General features: G+C 31.4%; 1 long non-coding RNA gene across 3 annotated transcripts; it reads right to left on the minus strand.

The window, feature by feature from the left end:
* Positions 1-4,102: 4,102 nt before the first annotated feature.
* LOC141533276 (uncharacterized) lies at positions 4,103-7,367 on the minus strand. 3 transcript variants are annotated; one of them, XR_012480228.1, is made up of 5 exons: positions 7,234-7,367; positions 6,871-6,977; positions 6,458-6,787; positions 4,630-6,289; positions 4,103-4,141 (listed from the first exon to the last, which is right to left on the minus strand). It is a non-coding gene; the product is annotated as an uncharacterized LOC141533276 (long non-coding RNA). The 3 variants fall into 3 exon arrangements; XR_012480229.1 differs by having other exon boundaries at positions 6,871-6,989; positions 7,234-7,365; XR_012480227.1 differs by lacking the exon at positions 7,234-7,367 and having other exon boundaries at positions 4,630-4,778; positions 4,960-6,289; positions 6,871-6,979.
* Between the last annotated feature and the right edge of the window lie 15 nt (positions 7,368-7,382).

Below are 7,382 nucleotides of genomic sequence, written 5' to 3' on the forward strand. Positions count from 1 at the left end.
TTTTATAATTTTATAACAATGAAATTATTATGAAAAAAATTTCACATGTGAAAATTAATAAAAATTACAAGTGAAAATTTTTATAAGAATTTTTTTATTGTAATTGATTTGTTGTAAAAATTAAAAAAATTGACAGTTGTCAGCTGACTTCAGCACCATGAATAAATAAATAAATAAATAAATAAATCCACAGTAATTTAGTGTTTGATATTAACCAAAAAAATACTATCACTGATTGCATACCCATCATACACTCTTAGAGTTAAACTGTCGATGAAATATATAAAAGTGGTTTGTTTAGACGTGGGCATAATACGCGGCTAAGCCTGTAATCATCGCGGGAATGGGAGGGCTCATATATATCACGTTTGAGTATAATAACAAAAATAAAAAAATAAGATCTATCTTCTATTTCTACACTTTACCCAGGATTGGTTCGCCATTTATTACAGTGTCTACTTTGTAAGTATATTCCAATATTTTTTCTATATTTTTCTTGACCAATGTATAAATAGGATGAAGATGATACGTAGGAGGAGTCGCCGAATGCCGACTAACTTTAGTTAATTTTAGGTTAACATTGGTTATATATTTTGTGCGGCTACTTTGTGGATTTCTTTTGGAGGTATTCAACAACTCATTAATAAACTACCATAAAATAATATAAATTAAACGTCTGACCTGATGGAATTCATTTGTTGGTGTGCTAATTTGGGAGATTATATACACAATATAAAAAACAATCGGATCTGAAAATGTATATAAAGGTTAGAATTACTGCGCTCTACACAGCAGTCGAAATTGCATGGATGTAAGGATGGATGTACTTGCCTATTATATGTACATTTGTATTTATAAGAAGAACAAGGCCTTATAGTAAATATAATTGAAGCATTGGATCTTTCCCTCGCGGATATGATTCCGTTGCCCGCGACCAACACTATTAATTTATTCCTCATGAAAAGTATAGCCTAAGTACGGTGAAAACGTGCTGGAAGGCATGAGATCCAAGAACCGATCGGTTCGCGCGATACTGATGCTTCAGCGGTTCAGCTCACCAGTCTGTAGATACATTAAACTTGCTGTTTGTAGTTTGTAGTATAACATAACCTGATTGCAGGGTGCCGTACAGTGGTGTTTGCTTTATAAATCGTGTTCACGGATCGAAGGCCGATCAACGCCAATGCTACAAATATAAAAGTCAATAAAAATAACACTGAGCTGTAAGTATACCAGCAATCGTTGAGGTTATATATGAAAAAATTATAAATAATAAAAACAAACCTTTATAATATGAAATAACATAACTACCATGATATCATCAAATTGAAATGCTCAATAAGATTGAAAATTAACCCTGTGGTAATAATTTCAGTCAGATTATTTTTAAAAATAAAAATAAAGGTATTATTATTTTATTAATTATATATTAATGATGCTAAAGCATGATATTAAAGTTAGCTGTCACTTTACAATTTTTCAATTTTTTTTAACAAATAAATTATAGCAAAAAAAAAATTATTAAAAAATTGAACTAGTAGAAATTTTAATAAATTAAGAATGCAATTTTAAAAAAAATATTTTTTTGTTCCAATTCTGTAAACTTCAATGTGATTGCTAATTTCAGTATCAAAATTATAATTATTTTAATTTACTCACATTTTTAATAAAATTTTTAGACTTCCTTACCCGTTAACTTTCGGTCAACCGAAAGATAATCACCGAAAGTACGTATAAATACTTAATAAAATATTTTAATATTGAAAATCTGGGAGGTACTGAGAATGCACAGCCCGAAGGAAATAAACCCGAAATTTATTTTTTTTTGAGCACATTATATTCCAAGATTGTGAATATAGCGAACCGATACTCTCTCGCTCGAACAATTCTTACAATTAGGTAATAACCTAGTGATTATGGGGCTCCTCGTCGAGTCGAGAGCATTATCGTCGACTCGTGTTGCGTTTATTTAGCCGGTGAGCCGCGTGTGTGCAGAGTAAACACGCCAGCACGCAAGATGATCAGGAAGATAATGATTATGATTACTTATGATGAGTCCTCAAGAGTTATGTGCCAGGTTTGTATTATCCATAATACATCACATATAATGTAATATAATATAATATATATAAATTTTTATTTATCCAGATTAATGGAGCGTCTGTTTAAATAGAAATATTATTTATTATTTGTCGATTAATGTAATAATAATAATAATAATAATAATAATAATAATAATAATAATAATAATAATAGGTGTACTTGCACCGGCAGACTAGATAAAGATGAAGATGAATTAATGGAGATACTGGTCCTGGTCTGGACTTGGCATTACGACCTACGGTGCACTAGGTTATTATAAAGAGTGTTACGCCTCCTTGTTTAACAAACTGCAGTTGTCGATGTAATGCCAGCACAGGGATTACTTGACCCTGATGTCGAGGACACGGTAGATTGGTTGGCTGGTCTTTACTCTTGCTCTTGGATTCCCATAAAGTGGTTTCCAGTTAACACTCTATTACATATGCTCACCTATCATCATGTACGTCATAATACATAATACTGGAGATTATTCTTCTTAAAGTAAGTTGCAGGGTGCTGGTTTACCATAAGCCTCGGCTTCTTTCCTGGAATACCTTCAGACATTTGTATAATCAAGTCTAACCCGTTGCATGCATCGATTACCATTTATTTATTTATTTTTTATTTTTTTCTTTTATAGGATAGAAGAAGTAAATCCGGAAGCCAGCTCTAATTAAATGGTATCAGGCATCTTGATCCTCCGACAAAATATTCCTGACAAAATATTAAAAAAAAAAAAAAAAAAATATCTTCGAGCGAAACTTTACAATTCTTATAATTTAACATCTTCATTTATTGTCAAAATTCCCAAGATTAAATTATTTAAAAATTGATAATTTTTTTTTTTAATTTATTATCTTGAATTGTTTTATTAAAAAATTTTGTCCAGGAATATTTATTTTGAGGATATTTTGTCGGAGGATCAAGAATCATGGAACCAAATTAAATAGACTCAGGTCTCAGGTTCAAGATTTACTTAACCATCTATTTCTTCCCCGGTAATGGTCGTCAATAAAATGACAAGGAGCCGAATAAAGTGTGAACAAGCCTGATAAATTTGGCTGGATTTAATTCGGGAGGATTTAATCTTGAGAATGGAGATCCAGGCTTATGGTGGGTTCATCACGCGTCATTAGGTGCCAGAGGGGTATACCTTGTATTTATCGAAAATTATTTAAGCTTCCCGAGAACACACGAGACGCTTAGCCGGATCGGCTGAGGATGAGGATGAGGATAAAAAAACAAAGTAAGGATGATGAGGAGACGAGAAGTGGGACTATAATAAAGCCGATACGAGCAACGGTAATGGACTATAATGAGGCACCCATAAGTATAGGTAATGATCCGTGCAGGATGGCCCCTCCGGTACTCCCGATACTCCATTTAGTCCATCATACGATGTGCTGGATCTCCCTTTCCCTATCTCTGCGCTCACTCACTCGCTCACTTATTTACTTATTTACTTATACACTTATTTACTTTGCTGCGTCCAGTGTTGTGTGTTGTCGGCCAACTCGTCAACTTGTCTTCTCTTTCGCTCTCCTCAAGAAACTCTCAAGAGCTGAAGCTGAGAGCACGAACCAGTTGCTCGAATCAATTTAATCGTATCTCGTTCCGAGAAAATCATAGGTGTCGGCTTGGTTATTTAGCTTTAAAATGGTAAAGACCACGCGATTAGTCCAGACTTGCAATTTTTCTATAAAAATATTTAATATATAATAATATAATATTTATTCTTTTAGTTTACTCAACAAAAATTATCTTGTTTCTATAATTGTTAAAAATAAATATATCTTTTTTTTATTTAGTTCTCCGACAGAATATCTTAAATAATTAAATTACCAAAATATTCAGCTTGTTTGTTTGAAAAAAAAAAAAAAATATTTAGTTTTCTATTTTTAGAATTAAATTAAAAAGATTTAATACTTATCTGATAAAAAAAAAAAAAACTAAATTTGATTCTGAGAGATGTTAGATTTAAAATTTATTTTTTCTTAAAAATTAAAATTTTGAATCAACACTTATGTGATTCTCTTATCTTTATCTCCGCAGATCAGATCTGAAACACAAAAAAATTAGACTCTGTAAACCAGGATTTAGATCGCCGTAGATTAGATCTAAATATACTATTGTGTTGACACTATAAAAACAATTCAATTAAATGAGCAATTTACAGTAATTTTTGTACTACCACGATCTCTATCAAGCGAATGAATAATTAATAAGTTTACAGTAATTTATTAACATTTATGAGTTCTACTATTAAACATCAATAGGATTTCTTCTCAGAATAAAAAATCTTGTTGCTATCATTTTATAAATAACAAGTAATAATTTCACTTTCGGAAATTTTTATTAAATATTATTTATTAATAATTTTATTTGTCAGTAAAAAAACGGATACGTGTTATTTATCAAATATTAATTCTTGTTCCATCTCCTATTGATATTTATAAAAAAAAAAATGATTACATTGATTGAAATGATAAAACATTAATAATTGTTTAATAATTAAACGGATTAAAAAATATCAAACAATGGATTTACCTTTTGATTATATTTCCGACGTTATATTGTAATTTAAATTGAACATATAATTAATATCCAGTTTAAAAGTGGGGATGACAACAATGCCGTAACGCGTGGTGCTTTAATTCGGCTATACAGCATTTCACTTGTGTTACACGGTCTTTCAGCTGAAAATGTGAATAAATTACTTTATTATTTATTTTTTATCAACAAATGCTGTTTAAACAGCCAATTATTCGCTACTGGCCGCGTTATATATTTTATCTTAACATTAAATCTCTATTATACATTTCGAAACGCTTTTATTAATCATTTATAATTCAAATAAATTTTACCTTTGATACATACCAATAACAATACACATAAAAAAAAAAATTTCTTCTTCAGCACAATGCCGGCCAATTTGCTCTAACGTTTTAATAACAATAATTTATTATTATTATTAATAATAATATAATTCTTACAGATGATATTCGATCAGAAGAACTCAAATAAATACAAGGGTTGATAATTTAAAGTATCAAAAAAATTTTTACAATGGCTCATCATATTCTTCCAAAATTTTCAATTGATAAATTCTCACGAAGATCATCATTTCCTGAGATTCCTAAAAAAGTAACAATAAAAAATCTTCGTTAGTAATTTCCATGACAATAATAAAATATTTTTTATTCCAAATAGGAGTCAATAGTCTATTGACAGATCTCACAGTACACATCGGAAGTATATATCTTTTCTTCTCTCCCATCAGAGATATCTCATACTCAAACCGGGAATGAAAAAGGCGAGTAGAGATGAAGCAAAGGTATACCGGGTAATAAGAAGATATAATAAAGGGAGAGTATAAAGAAGAGGACAAACTAAGAGAGAATAATATTACCGATAAGAGATGGGAATAAGTGAGGAAACGGGCGTGCTCAATGCTCGCGCATTGGTGCTTTATCAGGGTCTGTATGTTAACAGTCGCCATGTTTGAATCCCCTCCTGAGTATCACGTGTGTGATGCTGTACTGGACCCGGTGAAACTCAAGAGTATCCACATGCGTGATAATACACACACTTACATCGCTAATGTTTACCCTACTACTCCCAAGCAAGTGCGATTTCGAGCCTGCAAATGGCGATGATAAATCACCAGGTATGTTTAATTAAAAATCAGCCTTTTTTCACTTCATATCTATTAACATTAACATTATCATTATCGTTAATATCATCGCATCATATCATATCATATTCATAACAATTTATTTAGATCTATTTGCTAATGCCAGCTATACTCGCTATTAGCTTCAATAAAATATTATTTTATCACCAGTTATATTCTTCATTAATTTATATTCATAAATTGCAGGTTAATTATTTTTAAGTTAGCTTCTTTAAAATCCTCCGGCAGTTTCTCAACAAAATTGCTCTTATTTTTTTCTTCTTTTATTTCTTTTTCAAGCAAAGAGTTAAGTTAAGAGTTTTAGTTTGATGATTAGATAAGCCTCGCAGAGGAATTTTATGAGCAGTAACGAAGACATTAATTGTAAGATTATCGGTAATGTTGACTCAATCCTGGGAGATCGAACGTGAGCTGCAACCACAGGGATGATGTGTACTAAATATCCTGATCCCCAGATATGATATCGAGGAAAACAAGGTACATATTCCTTCCTATTAAAGGTAATTCTCAGATCTGTAATTGTATGTATGTGTGTTAAATGTTAAATTTCTTCCTCGATCTCTAGTTATTATAATTTCAGGCCATCAATATCCACCCACGGTGTATGACAAGAAACACTTGAGTTGATACGTATTAATTAAATGGCTCATTTTGATCGAGGATAAAAAAAAAAAGCGGTACCTTGTTTAACGCCCATCGTCAACTAAATGTCTCTCCCAACTGGTGGTCCAGCGGCTGGAGTCTGTTGGATTATATTCTTCCTGTCTTTCAGCCAATCGGCTGGCAACCATCCACGCCTACTGGTAACTCCCGAGCAAGCCACGCCTCCGAGGGCTGTTACTTTCCCACTTGGCTGCGGTGTTTGTAATCACAGTTTTACAGTAGGGGAACAAGTTACTTTTCGAGGTACCGATCTCCCCACTTATTGGCTCTCCAAGCGGCTCTGTTAAGCCGGTAATTTTCTCAAACACTAGCCAGCGTTCAAGCCAGAAGCATCTCCGTGATTTTGCGCTTAAATTAAATAGTTTAACTCTTGTCATTTATCATTCATTATTTATTATCATTTTCATAATCTATATAAATATTATAATTACCTGGAATTTAGATATTAGTGCCAGTTTGTTGTCAGTGCCTGTGTATTATTGATACTTTTATTTGGAAACTTTTAGAGCAAGGATTGTTCGCCAGGATTGTGAGTGTTCTGTGAAGAAATCTAAATATTTATAAATCGGAGTGATTAATTATTAATTATAAATATCCAGGATAATAATAATAATAATAATTATTATTATTATTATTATTATTATTATTATTAAAGAAGCTTTATATGTGAATAATTTGAATATCTGATTGAACTTCGGAGTCTGTGGATATGTCATAGTGCCACAAAAAAATAATTTCTTCGAATTCCAAGTGATTGATGATAATAATTAGTGATAAAAAATTTTTTACACTACCTTGGAGATGTCATTATTAAAAAGTGAAATATCGCGGCTTTGTCCGGTAAATAATTCGGTGTCTGATTAATATTCCTGATTGTAGATCCGTCGGAAGAAATCCTGCTAATACCTAGACAGTAAATAGTCTAAGTAAAAGAAACATTAAG

This window comes from Cotesia typhae, unplaced genomic scaffold (genome assembly GCF_013202065.1).
Source record: "Cotesia typhae breed Kobodo isofemale line unplaced genomic scaffold, CoteBio_Ctyphae contig_83, whole genome shotgun sequence".
NCBI lineage: Eukaryota > Metazoa > Arthropoda > Insecta > Hymenoptera > Braconidae > Cotesia > Cotesia typhae.